The following is a 25109-nucleotide window of genomic DNA, read 5'->3' as shown; positions in this document are numbered from 1 at the left end:
CTGCCTAAGAGGTGAGAAGGGCTTCCACTGCCTTCTGTCCCGTCCTGAGTGGTGCCTGTGACCAGGACGTGAAACTGGTTGCGCTCCCATGGGATCTGGTAAGGTTGAAGCAGCCTGGGCCTCACAGGGGGCCCGGGGCAGGCCCTGAACATGCACCCCGCCCCCACCCTCGGCACCTGTGCCACCGCCCTGGGACACCCACCAACCCGCCCCCGCTCTTCCGTCCCCTCCCCATCCCTTCCCCCTCTGTCTGCCTTCTTCCCGGGCGCCCCCAGAGACCTGCTCCACCCCCAATCTGTTGCGTGTGCCCAGCTAGCGAGGTTTCTGCCCTTTTCAGCGCCGCGTCCCGGGGAAGAAAGAAGCGCGCCCCCGGGCTGGAAGTTCTCCTGGGGGCGGGCGTCCCCCCGGAGTCTGCGGCAGATGGGGGAGGCCCCAGTGGGGCGCACGTGGATGAATTTCTGGGAGGAAACCATGTACCATCCGCTCTCGCTCGCTGCCATCCAGTGTTTTCTTCCCTCAGTGAGTCTCTTAATTTTGCTCATTTATCTTAAAGAGCTCCGTGAGCGCCGTGGGCTCTGGTGGGGGGGCCCGCACAGGGGCTCCGACACCCGACCCCCACGCCTGCCTCCCAGAGGAGCCATCCAGCGCGGACCAAATCTCATTTTCCTACAAATAGTTTGTCAGAAGCAGCAGGGCAAGCAATAAATCACCGAGCGCGAGCGCGGGGAGGGAAGGGGGGGCGGGGCGGGGGGAGGGCGGGGCCGGGGCGAGGGGAGGGCCGCGGGCGCAGACGCGGGGCGGGGTGCGGAGAGCGGCGCCCGGGAAGGAAAACAAGCGCAAGCGGAGGGAAGGGGATGGAGAGACAAAGAGTGGAAAACGAGGGAGGATGAGAGACGGAGGAGGGGCGAGGAAGTGTCGAGAAAGCAGGGGGAGAGGGGGAAGGGGAGGAGAGATGGAGTGAGGCGAGGAAGGGAGAAGCACTGAAAGAAACTGAAAGAGACGGCAGGGATGAATCTGGAGGAGAGAGAGAGGAGAGGAGACGGGGAATCCAAATGGGGAGTGAGATGTCTGGTCAAGAGGCAGGCTGGAAGCAGGATGGTGAGCAGAGACGCCCCATGCCCTCCTCCACCTTCTGTGTCCTGAGCTATTGGGGAACCTGCGGTCTGACTCCTTGTCCTTCTCCCCGCCTCTGTCCCTGCTGCCTTCTCCAGCCGGATGGATGCAGGATAGAGGTCAAGTGGGGTCATCCTGGTCCATTATGTGAGCCAGCCTGGAGAGACAGTCCCCATCACTGCATTTAGTGTGTGTATGCATGTGTGTGGGTGTGTTCTACAGAGTGGGGAACCTGCATCTCAACTGTTCTGAAGCTGTGTGGCCTTAAACCAGACAATTGACTACTATGTGCCTCAGTTTCCTAATCTAGAAAATGGGAACGATCATCCCTGTTTCCAGGCTTGGGAGCACTGGAAGAGGTAACCCATACGGACAAACGTCTAGCACACAGTGCAGGCTGCTTATTAGATAAAGGAGCCTCCCTTGAGTGTCCGTGGTCAGTGAACTTGGCCTGGCGGCCCAGGGCAGGGCCTTCAGAACCTGCACTGCCTCGCCACCCCCGCAGCTTTTGATCCCCAGCCAGGCATTCTGAGCCTTCAGCTGTCAACGCAAGCACACTCCAGTGCTTTCTGCTTTGCCTTCGGTCTCCCCTGGGCAGCTTTGAACACTAGTGAGATCATTGTTGTCAAGCTCTCTGGGCTGCTGGTGCAAGGGCAGCTAGATAAGGAGGGCCGTGAGGCTGCCCGCCCCCACTCCATCCCCAGCCCCAGCTTCTGCTTCTCCTCCCACTCACCTTCTCCTCCTCCCGGGCTGCTGGGATGGAGCCCGCACTCTGGGGAGAAGCCAATACCTTTACAGGTGGGAGGAGGGAAGAGGTACCTGGCAGGGCCCATGCTGTGAAGGCTGGGCCCTCATCTGTGTGGGTCACAGAACTACCCCCAGCCCCTAGCACAGCAGTGGCACATAGTGGGTTCATAAAATGAATGACATTCGTTTAATATGATGAAGGTGTATTCAGACTCATTCACGCTTTATGGCAGGAAAGAAGCTGTTGTTATTACATGTTATGAAAAGGGCAACTGAGACACAAAATCAGCGGCCCAGGGAGTGGCAAGGCTGAGGTCTGCAATCTGTCTCCAAAGCACGCATTCCTTCCACTACAGCCCAGGGCTGGGCACCCTGCCCATCAATGTTACTCTCCAAACAGCCTGTGTTGGCCTCGTACCTCCTGATGCCCAAGGTTAGGGATGTTAGAGAGCCTGAAACCTGCCCCTGCCTTCTCCTTACCCTCTGGATTCTGGAGAAGGGACCCTACAGGAGACTGCACTTGGGGTGAATTCTTCCCTTCCGGACTCTGTGCCCTTGGCATTGTCCGCTAGCCGTGGGCACCGGGCTGTGCCGCTCTCAGACAGATCCTCAGCCCCTGGGCCTCCGCCCAGCCTGGGGCTTTGAGGGTGAGGTCGCACATCCCAGAACCTCTCTCACCTCTGCTCTTAGGACCTGGGCCACGCCCACTCTGCTCCTGTGCCCTCCAACCCTCCAGCAAGGGGAGGGTCCCCTGGGGACCCCGTGTCCAGCCCTGACAAGGAACAGAGCCCAGGGAAAAGAGGGCCAGGGTCTGCTCTCTGCCATTTACAAGCTGGGGGATCCTGGTCAGTTGTTTTCACCTCCCCAGGCCTCGGGTTCCTCAACTGGAAAATGGGGAATGAAAAAAAAAATCCATGCCTGCCTCCCAGAGCTGTCATGAGAATCAATTAAGGCAAAAGCCAGAAAGCACTTTACAGATGAGGAGGCCTCTTTCTCTCCACCCCCTCCTGATGGCAGCTCCCCAGTTCTCCATCCCGATGTCCCTGCCCTCCCAGCCCAATGTGCACATGATTCCAGGGTCTGAACCCTGAGGACCACTGATGCCTCCCACCCTGCCCCTCATGAGGAATCATGACACAACACCATATGAAGCTTCAGAAGTGAATCAACTTAAAGGTGGCAAATTAAAGCAGTGGCTAAGAGTGCTGGTAAGAATTTTAAAAATCACATTTGAAAATTCCAGCTCTGCAGAGTGGGGAAGGGGGTAAAGCTCAGTGGTAGAGCACATGCTTAGCACACATGAGGTTCTCGGTTCCATCCCCAGTACTGCCATTAAAAAAAAAATTAAAAACAAATAAAATTCCAGCTCTAGCATTTACTAACAGTGTTAACCTTGAACAATCATTTTCTCTCTCTAAGCCTCAGCTTCCCCATCTATAAAATGGGATGATAATAATACCCATTGTATAAGATAGATAATGTATGTTTGGCAGCTGACACGGGTTAAGCACCGACTGGCTACTATGGTTATTTCCCCTTATTTTTGTCTTGACTCCTAAACAGTAAATCAGTTGCCAGGCTCTGCAGCTTCTGGTCTCTTTCTTAGTCATCCCGGGGCCAGTACATTTGTCCACATCCTTGTCCTCTCTGCCTTCACCTGAGGCCTCGTCTCCCAGTCTGCAAACCACCCTACTCAGCTCTGATCTGGCCTCATGACCAAGGGAAAGGCCACCCTGGGTTCCCAAGATGCCAGACACCAAAAAAAGGAGGAGTTGAACACAGCAGCAGTCCACAAAGACGGAGTGGTGAGCGAGGTGGGAGAGGCCCAAGGTCATGGGGTTGCTATGATCACAGCCACTGCTAGACTCCTGGACTCCTGGGGCCCAGCTTCCCCATAATCCCCACCGGAAGCGCCACTAACAGCCCGGGACTGGCCTCCCATCTTACAGAACCCTCTGCCTCAAAGCCCTCGGCAAGGCGCCCATGAAGCCCTGCTTTATCCCAGCCCGTCTTCTTGGGCCCTTTCACTCACCCTTGCTCTCAGCTTCATCTGCTATCCTGTCCAGCCTTCACCTGTCACCCACAAATCTCATTCATGGCTCATTCACGCATGCGCTGGGCCTCCCATTGGCTGCAAGGAACTGGAATATGTGCACAGCCCAGTCTCTGCGCTCCAGAGCCCCAGTGTAGTGGGCACCCAGCCATCCAGCCCAAGCCCACTCCTTCAGTCCCTGAAGCCCGCTTCCTCCAGGAAGCTCTCCCAGATTGGCACACTGATGGAAGACTGCTTTGTAAATCCTCCCAAATGGTGCTGTTCCTTTCTGGAAATTCTATATGCATGAGGTATTTTTATCTCCTTTTAAAAACTGGACTTTTGTTCCTGTTGACGTGGCGCACATCTTAAAGTCCGTTTTTAAGACACATACCCTCTTGTCTGGGCTGAATTTAGAAGTCCACATCACTGTCAGATTGCATTCTAAGCACCTGAGTTCCCTGTGACTCGCAGGAATCAAGGCCAGGGCAGGAGAGGGCAGCCAGGCCTGCCTTGGGGAGGAGGGGAAAGGCACCCACAGAGCAGGCTCCAGAACCTTGCTGGTGCCATCCGGGAGAGGAGATAAAGCCCTGTGGAAAAGGAAAAGGCCATTCCTGGATGTGCAGAATCCAGGGAGAAACCACTTTCTATTCTGCTCAAATTCAGCACGCCCGTCCTTGGAGGAGCAGCTGAAGTGCCACGGCAGCTTCTCTGGTCCCCACCTGCCTCAGGGTGCCTTCCACGGAAACTCTCCACACCACCTACACCTGCTGGGGACTCTGGGTTCTGTGCAGGAGTTTTGCATATGGACATCTGTGCACCGCTTTGCTTTCTGTCTGCCATTTGGTCGTGCAAGTTCTTCCCGAAGACAGACAAGGTTTTTCAACTTGAGTATCCCCTTCCCTCCACATCATCCCTCCTGACCTAACACCTGGTGCGTAGTAGGTGATCAGTAATTGTTTGTTGAAGGGCAGAAAGGTAGAAGGGAAAGAGAAAAGGAAGAAAAAGGGAGAGAGGGAGTGGGGGAAGGAGGAGAGAAGGAAGAGAAAAAAGGGAAGGATGGAAGGAAGGAGGAGGAGGGACATGCGCTCAGGTGGAAACAACACTACCCGCCAAGCCGGGCGGCTCTCCCTGTCTCCTCTCCCTCCCAAGTGCCAACCAGGGGGCCTGGAGAAGCAGACTGAATTTTCCAATGTCCCCCTGGGGGCAGATCCCCTGTCTCCCCAGCACCCTGTGTGGAAACCCACACTTTATGGATAGCACTGAGTCTGTGTTTCTGATGAGAAGGAACAGCTGCAAACTCATTTGGATGATTAAGATTCTCAGATCAACAACCTTGAGCAGGATCCAGTGAGACAGAGGAAATCCATCAGCACCGCTACTCCCTTTGGGAACGGGAGGTTGCTGAGCAGAGGGGGAGTGCCAGCAGCCAGGGACCTCTGGCCAGGAGACCAGAGGGGCTTCCCGGTGAGGATGGAGCCACCAGATGGCAGGGCCCTGGTGACGGCTGGCGGGTGGGGGCTCTGAGGCTGGAGCAGAGGGTAGTAAGATGGTGTCTACTGAGTTGCAAATTGAATGAAAGTGGACTCCTACATCCCTCTTCTTTCTGAGAACTACGGGGCCTCAGCTCCCATGGTTGTTTCTCCCTAGCAGGGGGCAAATTCGCCCCCGAATGCAGAGGTGAGCTGGGCCCAGGAAAGGGCATCAGGCTTTGCCCAGAGCCTTGGATTCCAGAGCCAGAGCTGCTGAGAGCTGGCAGGATGACCTTGGATCACTTAGCTAGCCAACCTCGTCCTCATCTTGAAAACCTGTTGATGGTCTCACGTCCCGTCTTCAATCTTTACAGACTCTCTTCATAAGCTAAGAAGCTTCAGTGGGATTTGGAATTTTTTTTCTTTTCTTCAGAAAAACTAGTCTGAAGCTCTTATTTAAATTCAAAACGAATTCTTCTTCCACTCCACATACTTCTGGTCTTTCCTCAAGTATTGCCCACCGAATGAGAACCTACTCAAGCTCTCAAACTCACTCAAGAGTCTGGTTGCTCTTTGTCAGATGTTCAAAACATCTGCACCCATTCATTGAGTCAGCAGATGTTTTATTGAGCACATACTATAAACCAGACTATAACAGAAACAAAGATGGTGACATAGCCCTGTCTTTAAGAAGCTTCTTTCAAGGAGAAAGAAGTTAAGCAAATAAGTCAATTATTGTATGTCCAATATCAGGCACTCTGTACAAAATAATGCCCTAGAATGTCAGAGTCGATCAAAATCGTAGAGGTCACGTAGCCTGTAAAATTCCTGCTTCCTCATATGGCAGCCTTACGACTCCGATCACAGCATGACCTTTGCAGCCAGCATTTGGAAAACCTAAGTTCCGTGGTTATAAGAAATTGATCAGAGCCTCTTTACTGAATCATCTAAGAGAAAAGCCTGCCCTTTCCTGGTGCTTCCATGTCCCCCTCTGTCTGCCGGCCTCTTAAAGCCAGAGTTTAACCTCTTCAGGCCTCAGTCCCTTCCCCTGTGAAATGAGAGGGCTGGATGGCACGACTTCTGAGACCCTTCCAGCCCTAACATTTTACGATCTGTGATTAAGACTGAGATGACATTGCTCAACCCGCTGTCCAGAGGGTGACCCGCCAACTTTCATAAAAACAATCATCATTAACCTATGTTAATTGGTCAATAAAACCATCACAGTTTTATAGAGAGAAACTTGGGACCTGCTGAGACCAGTGCAATGGACAAGCCAAGAGGAAGTTCAGCCTTAGACACAAAAAGAGCTCACGGGTAACTGGTAACCACGAGAGCTGAATTAGTCAAAGTGACACAGACTGAAAATTATCTGGGCTGAAATGAGAACAGATGAGGGAGAAACTGAATGACACATGAACTGATCTCTGGGTTGGAAGAGCCTGGGCCAGCCAGGGGAGGAGGGGGTTTCCAGGGTAGGGTGGGTACCAGAAGAGGAGTCCGGGGGGCTTTTCCCCACAACACCGTGCAGAGGTCACACCTTCCTCTTGAACCCAGTGGTTCTCAAGCCTTTGTATTCATAACTATCAGGAATCAATGAGGGCTTGTTGTTGTTTTGTTTCTTCATTTGACCCCCATCCCAAGACTGGTGGGGGTGACTTTTTAAATAGGGGATGGTTTTAGCTTGTCCCAGAACTTGCTGCCTTGCTTGCAGGGAAAGGACATTGCAAATGAATAAAATCACAGACGCGCATTCCTGTGTGACTACTCCTGGGTCTTTAAAAGACCACCGCCATCACCCCTGGGGCCCCACAGACGATGATCAGGGAATAGGGGCTGGGGTCTGCCTTCTAGCCTCATCTGACAACTGCTCCCCACCCTTCCCCAAGCGGCTTAATCTGCTCTGTATCTGCCCCACTTAGATCTGAGGACCATCTGTCATCCCTGACTCTTCTCCTGCCCCTTGGACTTGACAGAATTCTGCTGAACTCTCAGCTCACCCTCAAAATTGTCCCATTGTGTGCCACCCGGTTCATAATAATAGGAGAATTATCCAGTGTCACCACCTACTCCGAGCCAGATGATTTACATGCTATATCTTGCTAAATCCTTATAATGACTCTATGAGATGAGAACAGTCCTCATTGTTCTATAGCAAAGGAAACTGAGGCTTGAAGAGTTGAAGTGACTTGGCAAGGTCATATACAGGTGATTGGCGGAGCCAAAATTCAAAGCCAGGTGGGCTTGCTTCCAAAGCGCATTCCTCCATCACCTAGACCCCACCCCACTCACATCCTGATCCACCTTGGCCCTCCCTCAAGGAAGAACGAGATCGTTACGTCATTGTAAATTATCAGTAGTGTCACCTTGTCCGCGAGGAGAGACGAAATGGTGACAGGAGGAAAGTGGAGGCTGAACGCTGTGAGAGGTGTTCGTTCCAGTGGCGAGCCAAAGGGCCCAGAAAAAAACCACAAGGGGACAGCAATCGGTTTGGAGGTCATGGAGGTAAGAAACAGAGCAGTGCAGATAGAAGCAGGCCGCTCACAAAACCAGAGTAAGACATTGGAGCCTGCGGTGAGAGGTGACTTTAAGCACAAGGCACATCCAGCCAGGGGGAGGGCAGTTCATTACGGATGCTGGATGTGGCTGGATGGGAGGAGATCTTGAAGGTCAGCCATCCAGCTTTGATCATCCTGTGTCATCTCTGCCAAGAAGCTTCCCAGCCCTGTACAGAAAACCAAGTCACCCCGTTTATACAGACCATCAGGCAGAGACCCTACGTGGTAACTACCAGGCAACCAAAGGAAACTGTGTGCATGTAGACCTGCCATCTATACACCGACCGTCTCCCATGAACACAGCAAAAATGTTGTTGTAATGTTCCACAGTCAGCCCTGGAATACTCCAGATAGGCACCATGTTAAGAGAACTTGTCATACAAACGTGCAAATGCATGAAACTTGATTCTGGAAGTAGGAAGTCCTCAGGTTTCCCATGGGTTTTGTTGCCCAAGTTCAACTTAGAGATGAGTTTTCCAGAACATGCCTGCATGTCTAATTCAGATGCCTGCAGACAACACTGTGGAGCATGGCGGGCAGTTGGCTGCGAGGATCTGCCCAGAGCCCTGGGGTGTGCTTTTCAACTTAACAGGACCCTGCCTGTTCTTCTGATGTGGTATCACGAACCAAAACGGTTCCAGAAATAAATGTTTGAAAGTTAAACAAGGATGTGGCTCGTTATATGTACATATTCAATTCATGCCCGTGTTGGCATAAGGCATTATAACACGGTGTTGTATGTGTATTCCAGATGCTTGACTGGCAATATGTAGTATTGTGGGTGTTTTAATGAAGGATAATCAGATGGCCTTCCCCAATTCCTCCCGTCGAACAAAGCACCTATATATGAAAACTATGAACAAGGAGCACTGACTTTCCAAGCCATGAGGATGGCACCCTAAGTCTGATCCTTTTGACTTGTAATATTTTTCAAACCACTTCCTCTCTCTGAGCCTCAGTTTCTCACCTGTAACTCCTGGAAGGGGCGCACCCACCCCACGCCCTCCCTCCTGTCTCACCCCAGCAGCACTAACCTTCTAGGGGAACCCGGGCACCCCCGGGGGGTTCCCACCCACCATGCAGCCGCTGCACCTGCTGCCCACTCTGCCCGCTCACTTTTTCTCAATTCTCAGCTCACTTGGCATCCGTCATCCTTCAGATCTCAGTTCAAGCATCATTTCCTTAGAGAAGCCTCACTGCAGAAACTGCCGGGTCAAATCCTTCCATTAAAGACCACATTGCACCGCATTTGTCACGAACGCAGATGTACGTGCATCTGTGTGATCATTTCATTCGTGTGTGTCTCCTCCACCGGACTCTCAGCTCCTGACAAGAGAGGCTGTCTGTTTGTCCTCATCACTGAACACAAAAGAAGTAGAACGTAGTGGGGGAATAAATGAATATGTGCCGGGCAAAGAAATAAAATTAATCAATCAATTGATGTAAAATGGGATGACACCCAAATAATAATAATAATAATAATAGAACAGCTTCCTCCCACCACCACTATGCCCTCCCCCAACACATGACCCAAGTACATATAATCTCAGATTATAAACATCTGACTTTACAAATATTTCATTCCTCCTGCCAGCTGCCCCCCGGCCACAACTGGTCTACCCAGCAGCCAGCGTGTCCTGAGAGAACATCACCCTTAAGTCAGCTGTGAATAACTGCCCGCCTCCTGCTATTTCTCCACCATTTCCTTTCTTTCCCCGAGCACGGTTTTTTCCTTCCCTCTTTGCCCCTCTCCTTCAGGATCTAGTGCAGAAAACCCTCAACCATGTGTGTATCAAATCAGTTATGGTTTAGTGTCTTTAAAGAACTCTTACGTGTTTCCCTCCTTCGCTCTCCCGCCTGCCTTTCCCTTTTCTCATCCCTCCCTCTCTTACCCACTTCTTCCTCCAGTCATTCTATCTGGGAGCCGAAAATGGACCTTAATCATGACTGCGGAATGCAAGAGCAGTGCCCAAGCGGTCCGTCTGAATCGGTGAGAAATTCGATGTCGTAAAAAAAACGGAGCCACCAACCTCAAAAGTCCTTGAAGATTCCCGCATCCTTCCCCAGAGTCCCCACAAAAGTTTACTTCTGCAGCTTTCCCCAGTTAATTCTGTTTCTTCCAGAGGTCAGCTTTCAGGGCAAATGCAGACACAGCCCATGGAACTTTGAGACACATTGTTTAATTACTCACACAGCAACAATCTGCGATGAAGGCTCTTTTCATTGTAGATGTGCAGGATCTCAGCTCACTGCAACTGACTGATGCAGGAATTCTAAAGATTTATATTATTTCTATGCAAACAGTCCAGACTCCTGTGCCTGTTCATAACTTCATTCTCTCTTTGAGAAGTTGGAAGCAATCCAGTAATATGGAGATCTGTTGGAAGTAAGGCTTCCCAAATTTTAAGAGTGCTGGTAATGTCAGGTCTGTGGCCTGGGATCTGCAGCAGCCCGGGCCTCGAGGTCCTTGACAAATGAGGTTCGTGCAAAGCCTCCAGCAGCAGCAGCAGTGACAGGTCCAGAGGTCTGTCCGGGCCCTCCGTGTGCAGGTCTCCCTGGTGGAGCTGGCCTCCCCTCTGTCACCACCACTCCTTACCACCCAGCCTTCCAGGGAGCCTGCAGTCCCGGTTTAATCAAAATCCCAAAGCAGCGCAGTAACGGCCGCCTCTTGCACTGAGCATCTCCCAAGCATGTGCCACACCCTTTTGCAAACACTGCTAAACCACCCATGAGATAGAAACGACTGTCCCCACTTTAAAGATGAAGAGACTCAAGTTCAATGACAAAGGCTGGGTGGGGGAGCTGAGGTCCAAATGCTGCCGGCCAGCCTCTTCCCTCTAAGCCCCTGCGGCTCCTGTCCATCCCAGTCCTGGGAGCTAATGTGCATGTTCCTGGGTTCCTCATCCAAAGGGGTACTTTACACAGAGTCCAGAGTAGACCAAGCCCAGATGGCACGCATACAGAAGGGAGCCCACGGTGAGCCCTAGAGAAAAACTCTCAGGAGTCCATTCGGCAGGGTGACAGGTGACAGCCAGGGAGCCAGCGAATAGACCTGGAGTCGGAAGCCAGGAAAAGGTGAGCGGTAAAGAGTAAGCGTCTCCAGGTGCGAGAATCAGGGTGGGCTGAGAAGGTTGGAACTCCTTCTCTTCGGTCATGTCACAGATTTCAGGGTAACTGGGACCCCCGGGGGGACAGAGCCCACGGGCCCTTCTGGAAAGGAGCAGCACTGTCTAAGGGCTGGGCACACACACCTGCATACAGCGGGTGGGGCTCTGAGATGTTCTATCAATGACTCGAGTCCAACTTTAAACGCACCAGGGAGATTTACTCCTTAAAGTTTCGAGAGGAAAAAAGGAACTGAAGATAACTAAATAGCCAGCCACCCCCAGCCCTCCTGGGCTGTGAGCCTGTGTGCTGGCCAAGCAGGCCCTCCAGAAGTGGGACGGCTGGGCTGACGACGGCTGGGCTGACCTGGGCCGATATTTTTCAGCCCACCCTGGTTTCTGATGAGCAGCGAACCACTGATTATTGCCCCTGATGGCTGCTGTGGCCTATTTGTCGTGGTCTCCGGGGAAGAAGAGCCACAGCCATCTTCACAAACTCATTTTAGCTCCTAAACTTCTCCTCTCCTACCCCCAGCCCCCACCCCCACTTCAGAAGGAGGTCACCATCACCCAGAGTCCCTTGGCAGGCTGACACGCCGTTTTAACTTTGCACTTTCCTGCTTTTGCTTTTTCTACAGGATGCACAGACGCACCTTCTTTTCCCCTGAAACAGGGAACCTCTGGAGAAAGAGTAAGGCATCGGGGCACAGTGATGGTCTGAAACTCGGTGGAGGTCCCGGCTCTGCCACTTGTGAGCTGGGACAGCTTGGTCTTATGGCTTGACTGCTCTGAGCTGCTGGTTCCCAATCTGCATCAGGTGAATAGGAGCAGTACTCACCACGCAGGGGTCTCAGGATTAAGGAAAATCAAGTCCATCGTACCTGGCACAAGGTAGCTGTGACCATTACCACGTCAACCTCAGTCCCCCTCCACACACTGTGATAGCAACCTCCAGGTGGTTCGTGCTTCACAATTGTCCGAGGATTTTCAAGAGCACTTTCGTGGGGGCTCCATTCAGCTCCCCAGTTTGCATGATGCTTAGCTATGTATGGCTGCATTGAGGTCTATAAGACCTGCGTGGTTGGTTATTGTCTTCAGTCTATCATTGAAATCTTCTTCTGTTAAATATGCATGCTGTATTGCATGTTTTGAAGCAAATAACAACAAACAGATTCAACTCTTGTTAATTAATATTCATTGTGACCAACCACACTAGGCAAAGGAACTATTTCGGAAATGAGAATAAATAACAGACATGGTTCCTGTCCTGGGAGCTTATAGGTGATTCGATAAAGACACCCGGACCTCGGGCACACACGCACACCCTTCCATGCCTCACAGCAAGTAGGCCAGACCAGGTTGTTGAATGGAAGTGGGTTCTCCAGTGAGGTTCTTTCCCCCCTGGTCCTTAAAGGATTTGCAGGGTCTGTGGATTCTGCCCCTTGGAGATTTACTGGAAAGACAGGCAGAGATTTCTTAACCAAGAGAAAGAGGTCAGGGGACAAGCGGGGAGAAGAAAGGGTCTGAGGTCAGCTGGGCACCTCCATCCTCATCCCTGTGCTGTGTGTGTGCTCCAGTTATCTCCCTTAGTCCCAGAACAACACTGCGAAGCACAGCATCACCCCGATCCCCCTTCCGAGACTGGAAGACTCGCTCCCTGGTGCTCAGACCTCCCTGGGACTGCGCTTGGCAGAAGAGAGCCAGCTCCCCCACAGTCAAGCCCCACATCCAGTGAGTGGATGATGTGGGGCTGGGAAGGCCTGAACCCTCCTCGCCCACTCAGAACAACCCTGCAGGGCTACCCCCGCTTCACACCTCTGCGTGCGGTTCACCGCCGTCAGCTTCTGCCTCCGCTCAGCCCTGCCCCCTCCCCTTCCTCCTCACATGCGGATCCCAGAAGCTCTCTGCGATAAACTCCTCACATGCTAGTCTCTGTGCCGAGAAATAGAGGCTCAGAGAGGTTAAATAGCTTTCCCCAGGTCACACAGCTGTTAAGGGGCAGAGTTGGCCTCAACCCCAAGTTAGTGTGACAAAATGACTCTGTTATTTTCAGTGCATGAGACGAAACGCCCCACCCACCTCCCTCATCAGTCCTTGAACTCTAAAACTCCCTGAAAGAAACCTGATGTCTCCTCCTGGCCATGAAAAGTCCAAATGAGATCAGGTCTTAAGGTTTAAAACCGATTGGAACCCTTGTTCCCCTCCCCCACTGAGAATCCGTCCCTGACCATCTATATAGGACACTTCATGCAACTGACAAGGGCAGGGGGTCCTCGCCGGATGGTCTGCAAGAAAGAGCAAGGCCCCAAGGCTGGTGCCCACCTTGCCACTAGCCATTTGTGTGACTTTGAACAAGTTACTCATCATCTTTGGGTTCAGATTTCTCATCTATAATATAGAATAGCTCTGTCCCAAAATTGTTTTGGGGGTTAAATGACATGACCAATTTGGCGGGGGGGTTGGTTTTTGGTCTTTGGTTTGTGGGTTTTTCTTTTTTTGGAAGTATGATCGATTCACAATGTTGTGTTAGTCTCTGGTGTACAGCATAGTGATTCAGTTATACATATTTGTTCTTTTTCATATTCTGTTTCGCTATATGTATAAGGTATTGAATACAGTCCCCTGTGCTGTACTGTAGGACCTTGTTGTTCATCTATTTTACATATAGCCGTTGGAATGTGCAAATCCCAAATTCCCAATTTATCCCCCCTCGCATCCCCCTCTCCGTAACCGTACATTTGTTTTCTTTGTGAGTCTGTGTCTGTTTTGTAAGTAAGTTCATTTGTGAAATGACATGATAAATATTTTGAGACTATTTTGAAAGGCACAACATTTTCCCGCTCAGTAGGAAAGTAGAACCTTAAAAAGGTGAGGATAAAATGATGTTTACGCAGAAACCCAAAGCCAAGCCCCTCAGCTTCACAGTCTGCCTGCCCGCCTCGGGGCTCCAGGGTTCAGTGAGAGCCTGCTGATGCTCTCGGGGGAACCTGAGACTAACATTCCCTGTCCGTCCTGGAGCAGCATGCGACCCCGGGACAAGCAAGGGGTTGGGTGTCAGGAGACCTACGTTGCAGTCCTGATTTTCTCAGAAATGAGCTCTGTTGCTTCACATACCGCCTCCCTTCTCTGGGTCTGGTTTTTTGAAATGAGGATGTTGGACTAGACTCCCCTTGGCACGGCTTCCCTCTGGGGCATGTGGGATTCTAGGACATCCGGTGCCTTCTAGAAAAAGTGTTCTTCCTCCTCCACTCCACCCCTCACTCTGACCACCTGCCACCTCCCCCCTTCCACTCTGAGGGGATGATGTCCTTGCAGCCCAGGTCAGGGACCAGGGATGACAGGAAAGAGGGGATGAAGGCTGCCAGCAAACTCAGGGCCACTCAGTCCCTGGAATCCACGGGCCACATTAGCCAGTGCTGGTGGCTCTCTCTAGGTAGAGGTAAAAATGCTGCTTACCTAAATGCCAAGCCCTCACCAGGCGGGTCCACGTGTGCACCAAGACAGTTGGCTCCCATGTGTTGGCTGGTGGCTCCTTTGTATCCAGCTTCACAACACACTCAGTTGTTTCATCCTGCAGAGCATCTCAGGAGCCACACCCTGACCTTACAGTAAGTCAAAGCGAACACAGTTGGGAAATAAAAAGTCCTGGCAAAGCGTTGAGTGAATCCACACCAACGCGAAATCAACTCCTGTCATTCCTAAAGGCTGTTTGCAAAGTTAATGACCAACAGGTCCTGCCCAAGGTAGACCCCCCCACCACATCTCATCCGCACACACCTTGGCATGTGGGGCAACAGGGAGGTGGAGCAGCTGTAACTCTCACCCCACAAGGGGTGGGCACCCTTCTTGCAAAATCTCACCCTGAGGGAGACGTGCTCCCGGAAAAAGAGGGTGAGTGACTTGGTTTGCAGGGATGGAAATTGTTTCTGTGGCAAAAACCCATCAGCTACACGTTGCAGCTTAGAGAGAGGTGGCGTTCACTTGACAAACATTTTCAAAGTGAAGCTAAGGTTTCAGAAAGAAATACTGAGTATTGATGATGCTGAGAAAAGCTGGGAGAGCTTTAATTTCATTCATTCCTTCACTCACTCAAAAGTACTTGTAAGGACCTGCTACGTGCCATTTACTTGACTGTCAACCGAAATTGTAGGAATGCCCGTGTGATTTTGAAATTAAGTAGAAGGGTGATAATGGGTAACCTTTTGTCATCAATTTCTAAAGAACCATTAGTGAATTTACTTTAGAGCAGGTATTGTGGCAATGGGACTGTCAGGTATTTTGTATTGTCCCCATGCGGTTCCCATCCACCAGCAGACGTGATATTTATAGATAATTCTCTGTGGTTGCCAGAGGAAACATGTCCTATAAGGAAATCCAAAGTGCTAGTGTCAGGATTCACCCCCTAGTCCAGAGATGGTCAAGGGTTCATTGAATGTGGCAACTTCATTGACTGGGGTCAGGTGTTACAATGTATCCTGGGGCCAATGGGGATCGGTGGGAAAGAGTGCCTTGGGATCCGGGAGGGAAAGAGTGGTGTCTGGCATCCTGGCTTTTCCATCTTGAAAGCTGCATCCCAGCATCCTTCAGGTCCTCAGATCAGAAGGGTTCTAAAGCTGTTCACCGTCTCCTAAGAATGTATTCATGCCAAGGTCCAGGCTGTTTTTCCAGGATGAAGATCTGAGCCAGAGACATGAGCATATGGCCTGAGCAAAGTGTTGAGGTGCTGGAGCCCCGACTGTCTGTTGAGTCCCTCCCTAGGCCACAGAGCCAGCAAAGGGAGCAAGCTCTTCCCTCCCAGCAGAGAGCAAGGATCGGGCATGGGGTGGGATGGACAAGCCCTGTGGAGCCGTTACCCTGGGACTTGAGAAGCCTGCTCCCCACATTTGGCCGGGAGCTGACTGCAGAAGCTGCAGCTCCTTGCGAGCTGGCTCCAATGACAGCTGCGCTCCTCACCTCGTGTCCAAGTAATTAACCAGCAGTTGTTCCCACTTTGTGGAACACAGGCCAGGCCACCCCTGCAGCATCCTGTGGGGACGCTCCAAGTCTCACTGGCAGACAACTGGCAGGCAGGAGAAGCTTCTGCAAAGCTTGACTGAAGGGACTGAGGACATTCCAATTTTTTCTTCCCCACCTCATGTCATCCTGATCCGCCTCTCCCCTCTCCCTCAGGGCCCTCCCGGAGTACCCAGGACCAGCACTCCAGGACACTGACCCCACCACTCCCCTGAGATTGTCCAGCTCAGCCTGGATTTCCACTTCTGGATGGGAATTGGGATGGAATCCCTGAAACCACTGAATTCTGGTGTGTCTAAGCTAGAAGAAACCTTAAACATCTTGGTGATCTCACCATCTTGCAGAAGAGGAAAGTTACCCTTGGTATAACTGTAACCAAGGACACACAGGTGGCCCGGGCAAGGCTGAGCTGACTCCCAGGGCTGGTCACAGCCACATTTCACTCCCATTTGGCCCTCCCCCAAACCCTACAAGACTTTCAATCCACAGCAATCCGGAGCCTCCTGATCTTCCTTGACAAGCCTCACTGGTATTTTCGCTCTCATTTCTGTACCTTCTGTGCCAACCTCTTATTTTAAACTCCAGACTTGTTTTTCTGGAAACTTAAAGATCCCTCAAATGCATAGAACACCATTGCCCTCCTCTTGCCTAAAGCTATACTGTCATCCGTGTTCCTTCTTGTAGCTGTGAAATTCTGGAAGTGGATCTACTCTGGGAGGAAATGGGTACCGGATCCTCTGGTCTCAGCCAGGTAGCCACACACCCGCATCACAAAGACAGAAGCAAGTCCACTGCGATGACTGGCATCCCCTGGTGGGAACTCAGAGAGTTGGCAGGGAAGTTTAGATGTCTGACAGCTGTCCACATTCAGGGGCTGAAAATCCCTTCCTCCCCAGGGGCCTCCATCTATCTCGGGGTGTTAGAATCTAGCTCTGCCCAAGGAGGGGGTGAAACCCACCTCTCGCTAAATCCATAGTACCAAATGATTCACACGATAACATTGCCCGTGTTTAAACATGACCCCAGGTTCCCCCGAGACCAAACATCTCTTCTCTTGTCCAAGCATTTTAGGTCCCAGTACTCACGGAATCTCAGCCATAGGACACCCAGCCACACCCCGCATTTACACTCCTGGAGGTGAAACCCCACATATAGTACTTAGAAGGAAACTGGATAGGGGACAACCAAACTGTCACCTCCTGTGTCCCAGCAGTGATGACCATCCCGGCAGCCTGAGGTTATGCCTGTTGTCTGGACAGCCAAGCCTGCAGGACCTCATCCCAGTGTTCTGAGAAAGTGGGGCTAAGTCTCCATCAGCAATGTCTCCTTCCTGCGCTCGGCCAGGATGCCCTGCCCTGTCTTCTCACAGCCTCTCCTCTGCTTTTTTCAAAGTCCACCTCAAATTCTCACCTCTTCTGCTACTCTGTGTCCTCATCGCTGGGATTAGGGATTATCTGTAAAATAAGGGGATTGAGCTGGGTGGTCACGGGGGTCTCTCCCAGCCCAGATATGCTTCCGGGTTAACTGAATCATAGCTTCGGTTTACCTTCCTCCTCAAAGGTATGACCAGGCCTGGCCCAGCACTATGCCTTGATAAACACTTGCTTGTTAAGTTGAATCGATGCACATGGAGCGATGTAATGGTCCAGTGCATGTGGGTGTTGATAGGGAGTGGGTTGATCATTCAGAAAGAGACAGAGGGGGAGGCCCTTTCCTAGGAAAGTGACGCGGGTGGGTTCAGGGCAGGTGAGAGCAGGCTGGAAGGGGCAACAACACTCAGAGGGAAAGAGGAAAGAGCTGTGATCACGACTGTGCCTCTTGTCTGGGATTCAAGATTTGGGTAGAGATTTTAAAAAAGGGGAGACTGGAGAACAAAGGGCATGATTGTCATTTGTCCAGGAGCTTCGAAACCACAATTTGCAAGGCACCCACATCCACCACATCCATGCTCTGAGCCTCAGTTCCTTCACCTGCAAAATGAGAGACCAGGAACCAGAGTCTCAAAGTGTGGGCCTAGCTTGTTAGGAATGCAGAGTCCTGGCACCATCCCGGGGACCGAATCGGCCTTTAACCAGATCCCCAGGTGATGCTGTATGTGCTGAGGTTTGGGAAGAGCTGGCCCAGACACGCTCTCTGTGACTCCAAAGCAGAAACTGTCAGAAAATGAGCGTTGGACCCCTACCATGCTCAAACTCAGCTACACCCTGAATCACTTGGGAAGCCTTTAAAATCTCATGTCCAATAAATGCTGGAGAGGGTGTGGATAAAGAGGGTGTGCACACTGCTGGTGGGAGTGTAATTTGGTGCAACCCCTATGAAGAACAGTATGGAGATTCCTTGAAAAACTAGACTTCCCCTATGATCCAGCAATCCCACTCCTGGACATATATCCAGAGGGAGCTCTAATTTGAAAAGACACAGGCACCCCAATGTTCACAGCCACACTTTTTACAATAGCCAGGACATGAACGCAACCTAAATGTCCATTGACAGATGACTGGATAAAGAAGCTGTTATGTACTTACACAATGGAATACTACTTGGCCATAAAAAAGAATAAAATAATGCCATTTGCAGCAACATGGATGGCCCTGGAGAATGTCATTCTAAGTGAAGTAAGCCAGAAAGAGAAACAAAAATACCATATGAGATCACTTATATGTGGAATCTGAAAAAAAAAAAGACACAAATGAACTTATTTACAAAACAGAAACAGAGTCACAGACATAGAGAACAAGCTTATGGTTACCAGCAGGGAAAGGAGGTGGGAAGGGATAAATTGGGAGTTCGAGATTAGCAAATACAAGCTGCTATAATATAGAATAGATAAACAAGCTCTTACTGCACAGCACAGGGAACTGTATTCAATATCTTGTAGTAACCATGTTATTAAAAAGAACATATGTATGTATATGTATGACTGAACATTATACTGTACACCAGAAATTGACACATTGTAAACTGACTATATTTCAATTAAAAAAAAAAAGGTTGTCTTAGGACACAGCCCATCTCTCCCCCTGGAGAAGGGCTGTGCTCAGGCATGAACACGAGGTGGCATGCTTTCTAAGGGTACAAATCTTTACCCGTATGTTAAAATTTTTCCACCTGTCACACACATATGCGTACACACACACACACACACAGTCCCAATGCCATAGCCCTATCAACTAAGTCAAATTTTCTGCATACTTTTTTAACTTCTCCAGGTCACTGCAGTGGACAGCAGGGCCGAGAACTACTCTGGAGCCTCTTGCAAGGGTCAGTCATTAATTTTTCTGACTTCACTGGTACCCCCCCTTCCTGAGTGCCCAGCACTGTGCAGGGGACAGAAGGGGGAAAGATGGAGGAACAGCACGTGACGCGGTGTGTCCCTGAGTAATTTACAGTCTGGTTTGGGATGCAAGAAAAGGGCTTGCATTAAAAAGAAGTGACATTGGAACTGAGGCAAGGCCACGTCCACAGCTAGAGGAGTCCATGTCACCCACAGGGGTGCCAAGGGTGGGGCAGCCTCTGGAGGTGGCAGGCACCCGTGTGTAAGGAGAGTGCCTCCCTTTGGCTCCTATCCTGATCCTCCTTTTATAGATGAATAAGTGGAGATTCAGAGAGGTTCAGCAGCTTCCCCAAGGTCACACAGCCAGGAAGGGAGGAGAGAGGCCTTGAATTGTGTTGCTGGCAGACACTCTTTCCAGAAGACCACATGCTGTCAGGCCCAGGCTGACATCTCCCCAAACTTATTGATTTGCCAGAACCATTCAATTGCTAAACTCTGTGGTGCTCCGACTTGGAACGCGGGAGCAGAACAACAAGCCGGAGCAGTAGTGGTGTGTGTCAGGGTGTCTCCGGGTGACATCTACCTAGCCTGCATCACAGGGAGATGTGGCCGATGGGAGGGAACAGGTGCCCGGTGCCCCCTCGGGAAGAAGAATAATTCAGCTCCAGGAGGTGAGGGCACAGCGCGCCCCACGGCCCCGCCTCCTTTGCCAGGGCAACGTAGGATGTCAGACAACACTGTGGCCGCCTCATTATTGGGCTACTTGGCCATTGTCCCCGGGACAATGGTTTCCAGCCCTGGCTTTGTGTGGGGCTGCCAGCCGAAGTTATTAACCACAGGAGCTGCCTTTGAGGGACATCCAAGGGAGGGGTGAAAGGTCAGCCGGAGCAGCCAGGGGAGCGGAAGTGGGAGGGAGAGGCAGCACAAAAGAGAGGGATGAGCCCCTGTCCCCCTCCCCCTCCCCCCAAAGGAACCCCAAACAGAGCTGGGCCCAGAGGGGGGCGTGGGGTGGGTGGTGCCAAGAGGAAGTTCCTGCTGCTGCTGCTGCTGCTGCGGAGAGGAGCCTGGGACAGCTGATCACCCTGACCTGGCCACCCTGGCCAGCCTCGGAGGTGGGAGCCCAGATGGGGATGCAGGCTGAACAGGGAAGGCCTAAACCGGGGAGACCGGAAACAGAAGGAGGTGGCAGAGGCTGGGCATGGGGCTTCTCCACTCCCTCCTAAAACAGGTGTCTGCCACCCAAGACCTTTAACATCCATGCCTGTCCTGCTCTGGGCGGGGGAGGCGAGGACACTGGTTTAGTGCTACTTGGGCAGGTGGCCGTGGGAATTAGGCCCCAGATACTGCAGGCGACAACCTGCCTTTAACTGCACAGGGAGACTGATGCCCACACAGGAGGAGGATTCCATGTAGGGCGCAAACCCGGTGATGGACAGAACTGGAACTCAGCGCGGTGCCCGCTCCCGGTCCGGGGAGAAGCCCTGAGGGCCCCTGGCATTCAGCCGGAGCCTCCATCCTCCCCGCAGACTTCCCACTTTGCCGAGTCCCCACGGCAGCCACGGTCTCCCGGATAACGCTGAAACACACCAGCCCCCCCTGAGATGCCAGGCCCGCCTCTCAAAAGAGAGAAAGGCAGAAGGCGCTGCTCACAGGGCTGCCGCCACCCACGCCAGGCCCGGCCCCTGCTCCACTGGCCCAGCAGAGGATGCTCAGTCCAGCATTTGGCGCCCTGAGCAGGACCAGAAGGTCCTGGGCCTCAGGTCAGGAGGCCGAAAGAGACCCATGTCTCGTCCAAGGTCCGGGGGTCAGGGACGCGGCGGGAGAAATCAGCTGAATCATAAGAGAAGTGCTCACAGCTCTCTCTAAGTGTGGACGTGTAGGGGCTATGACAGGAAAGCACAAATGATTCCACTCAACTTTTATACTTAAAGGTTATTCATTTTTTAAAACTGAAAAGAATGCTTCAGTTCCTTGATATGGTTGCTCAGGGAAGAGAAGAAAAAGTGTGATCGAAGGGTGTGAGGGTCCCACCTGGAGCTGGGAGGGACCAGAACGCGGCTGGTTTGGGGGAGCGCGCAGTTAGAAAGACCCCGGGAAGGCCTGCACCCCATCTCCTTTCTCCGTGGCCTCGTCCCAGATCTTCCGCTGCCCCCTGGGTGTGCGCCATCCTCTGCTAGCTTGATGCTGCGAGCACCAATGTCCTGAGGCTAACTGCACATGGGGACAGGGCTCCGTCCAGCTACTGCCCCAGGTCCCACTTTGGCTCTCTCCTTAGCAACACCCAAGAAGCCCAAACTTTCCAGAATTTGGCAACAGAGGAAATTCCAAGCCAACAACAACAGGAGGAAGTAGGGAGAGTAGAAAGCAAATGAAATGTTAAAAAAAAAAAATTAAGCAATGCTTGCATTCTCATTAGTAGGAACGTGTGAGATGAAGCACGTTATGTTATTAGGCATTCTCTCGATTCAGTAAACACAAGCCGAATAAATTTATAAATATCAGCATTAAGTGAGATTTAACGGGGAGCTGTTTATCTTCTGCCTGTCAGGCAGGAGGCAACGCTCTCCATGTATCACCCGTGGGCCGTGCAGGGCGCCCCGGAGCCGCCTCTCAGCTCCCCGAGCCGCGTAGCTCTGGTGACTTGAGTCCCGGTGACTTGAGGACACTCTGCACCTCTCCGAGCCAAAGCTCTTTATCTGCAGCATAAGAAGCCTGCACGACCTCACAAAGCTGTTGGAGGATCAAATGAGTTACTGCTCAGCATGTGCCTGGCACATAGTAGGTCCAAAATCCGATGGCTTCCCTGCTTACTTACCTCTAGCTCGGAGCTGGAGGAAAGGTCCCCGCGGCCCTGGGCGCTGCCGGCCTAGATAGGAAGGAGCCGGGCAGCAAGTGCAGGGGCGACAAGGCCCCCAGGGGAGGACGTGGACGGGACGCGGGGAGCCTGGCTGTGTGTTATCCTGGCTCCGCTGCGGCCACGTGTGGGACTTTGTGCAGGTGACTCCATCTGGCTGCCCCTCCCCTTCCATTCTCCCGAAAGTCCCTTTGACGCCCCAGCCTAAGTGACAGGGGCCCAGTGAGGCCACATGCGGTGAGAAGCAAATGTCAGAGAACAAGGTCACTGAGACCATGAAGACTTCATGTAACAAGCGAGTCCTGAATGTCGGGGAGATGGGGGTCCTCGCTCCTCTGCGATGCCTGCAACCTGCCTCCCTCTTGCCTGGACCCCACCCTCACCTGAGCCTGTCCGCTGGCTCCGTGAACGAACAGCCGAAATTCCAAAGGCCTTCCCAGACCAGGCAGCATGCCCCAGCGCTGTCGGCTCCCTGGGCAGAGCCTGGAACTTGGGCCGTGTCTAGGCACCCATCTCTCCCTCTCATAAAATAAATTATATTACATATCAGATAAAACAAAACCTGGACTCCTGGTCCATCTGGTCGTGTGTAAACTGCTCTGTCAAGGCCAGCCCCGGCAACGGGCCCCCAGTGAAGAGGTGCTGAATGTGTGCCTGACACCAATTTCAGCCCCCCAGGGAGGCTTCCTTTATTGGAAGAAGCCATAAGGTCCCAAAAGAGTCCCTGAGAACAGAACATACACTTGAGCTACCTGTGAACCAGGAGATACCAAGAGGTTTATATTCCCAATACATGGCAACCCCTCCTTCTCTTCCCTCCTCCCTCTGCTGAGCCCTCCCGACCCCAAGCATCTGCCCCAGGACGACATCCCCGAAGTTATCCCCAGATGCAGCATCTCCGTGGTGCTGGGAGCGGGTGTCACTGGATGGAAACATGCGTCAGGGCTGCCCCCTCCTGCAACACACTGCAGGCAGGTCAGCTCGTGTTAGGGCCCCCTCAACCCATCCTGGGAATGACCCTCAGAGCCCCGTGTTACCCTTTCTAAAGAGAAAGCACATCAAAGCAGGTAGCATGTGAGAGGAGCACACAGGGGGCCGAGGGGAGGCCCGTGCGTGTCTCAGGACGTCCGCCTTCTTGTCAATAGGGCGAAGGGTCATCTTTATGGTCCACTCCTGAATCTTAAGCGTCATCATTATTACGCTCTCTGGCTGTACAGGGAATGAAGGTTCTGGTCTGGGGAGCTGAGTTGCAGAGAAGCAGCATGAGCTGCTCATGTACAGATCCTTGAGTGCAAGGGTATTGGGTTTTAAGGCTGAAATAAGCACTCGGAAAAATTTCGTCATTCAACCACGCTTACAGGAAGCCAGCTACGTGTGAGGCTATCTACCAGAGACTCTGAAAAATAAAATGCAGAAAGAGTCTGAAAATCGTATACCCCAAAACAAACAGCATATGAGCGGGAGGGAGCCCCTGGGCCTCGTTGCATCTGAATCCAGGCCGAGACTTATCTGCATCCCTAAGTTGTCTGCTACACAGGCTTTCGTTAGTGTTGCTTTGAGAGGCTCAGCCTGTGGGTCAGGCGTAGGGAAGACTTTCTCAGGCTTCAGTCGCCGGAGCCTAAATTTGGGGATTGTAATCATGGAAATAAGGCACATCCCCCCTGGATGGGACCCACCCACTTTTGTGGGAGCCTGTCCACATTCAAAGTGCCATGGTATTTCTGGAAGCTTCAGAACAATTTCATAGAGACTGACATGAATGCATGGACAGTGAAGACTGAGAGGGAGGGTGGCGGTGTCATCACCAGCAGTAGGAAAGCCAAGACGAGAAACGTAGCCAAGAAGAGGTCCCTTTGATCAGGGGGCGTGTGTGATGTGTGATCGCGTGTGGAAAGAGGAGATGCTGTGCTGGGATATATTACCTTCGGGGCTCTTCAGTGATTTCCAAGCAGCGATGCTTGCCCGGAGCTCGGGAGACAGCCAGGTTGGAGAGATGTATTTGTTACCTACTTAGAAGAGGGCACTGAAGCATGAAGGTTGGGAGTAGGCCAGAGGAGAGAGTGAGTTGAAAGAAGAGGATATCACCAAGGCCAGCATTAAAATGCACCTTGAACCAGAGATGGGGAGAGAAGGAGAAGGCATATATGCAACACGGAAGATGGAAGGAACCACAGCTGTGCACAGTACCTGGATGTCAGCTTAGCGGAGGGATTCAGGAAGGAGAGGAAGGGTAACTGTGATGAATACTGCAGGGCAGTCCCAAAGATAGGGACTGAGAAAAGCCAGTGAATGCAACATTGGTGACCTTCAGGGGCTGGGAAGAAATCTAACGACCAGAAGCCAAGGCATCCCTGGCGGTAAGAACGTTTGTGTCCCCTCCCCACTCCACCAAAAAGAGTTGGTGATGTCCTGACCTCTGGTACCTGTGAATGTGTCCTTATTTGGAAATAAGGTCTTTGCAGACGTAAGATGAGGTCTTCACCACGGGCCTTCAACCCAGTATGATTGGTGTCCTTATAAGAGAGAGGAGAATGGCATGTGAAGACATGAACACACCTGCTGCATTTCGACTGCATTAGCCTCAACCCTATGGAAACCCGAGCCTGGGGCAAGGATGGAAGGGCTGACACTTTGCAAGGGAGAAAGGTACAGCCAGGCCAGCGAGGGGTAGGACGAGGTGGAAGGAAGGCAAGGGACGACGTGAAGCACTGTGCTAGAGGCAACTTCACAACCAGCTGTGGAGACACACTGCAGGTCACTCATGAGGCTTGGCGTGCTGGGCTCCTCCAGAAGAGTTGCAAAGAGAGATCCTATCTTCAAGTATCTACTGAGCGGAGAAGGAGAGGAATTTGTCTGACCATTTCCCTCTAGTCTTTCATTTCCCACCAATCAAGATGTATCCAACAGTGAGCAAATGCTTCTGGACTTCTGGATTGCTTCAT

General features: G+C 52.0%; 1 long non-coding RNA gene across 1 annotated transcript; it reads left to right on the top strand.

The window, feature by feature from the left end:
* The first annotated feature begins 356 nt into the window (after window positions 1-356).
* On the top strand, window positions 357-12073 carry LOC135319879 (uncharacterized). Its single transcript, XR_010378875.1, has 3 exons — window positions 357-519; window positions 9831-9912; window positions 11665-12073. It is a non-coding gene; the product is annotated as an uncharacterized LOC135319879 (long non-coding RNA).
* Window positions 12074-25109: the final 13036 nt, after the last annotated feature.

Source organism: Camelus dromedarius, chromosome 33 (genome assembly GCF_036321535.1).
Source record: "Camelus dromedarius isolate mCamDro1 chromosome 33, mCamDro1.pat, whole genome shotgun sequence".
Classification (NCBI taxonomy): Eukaryota; Metazoa; Chordata; class Mammalia; order Artiodactyla; family Camelidae; genus Camelus; species Camelus dromedarius.
This window is presented reverse-complemented; position numbering and strand designations above follow the sequence as displayed.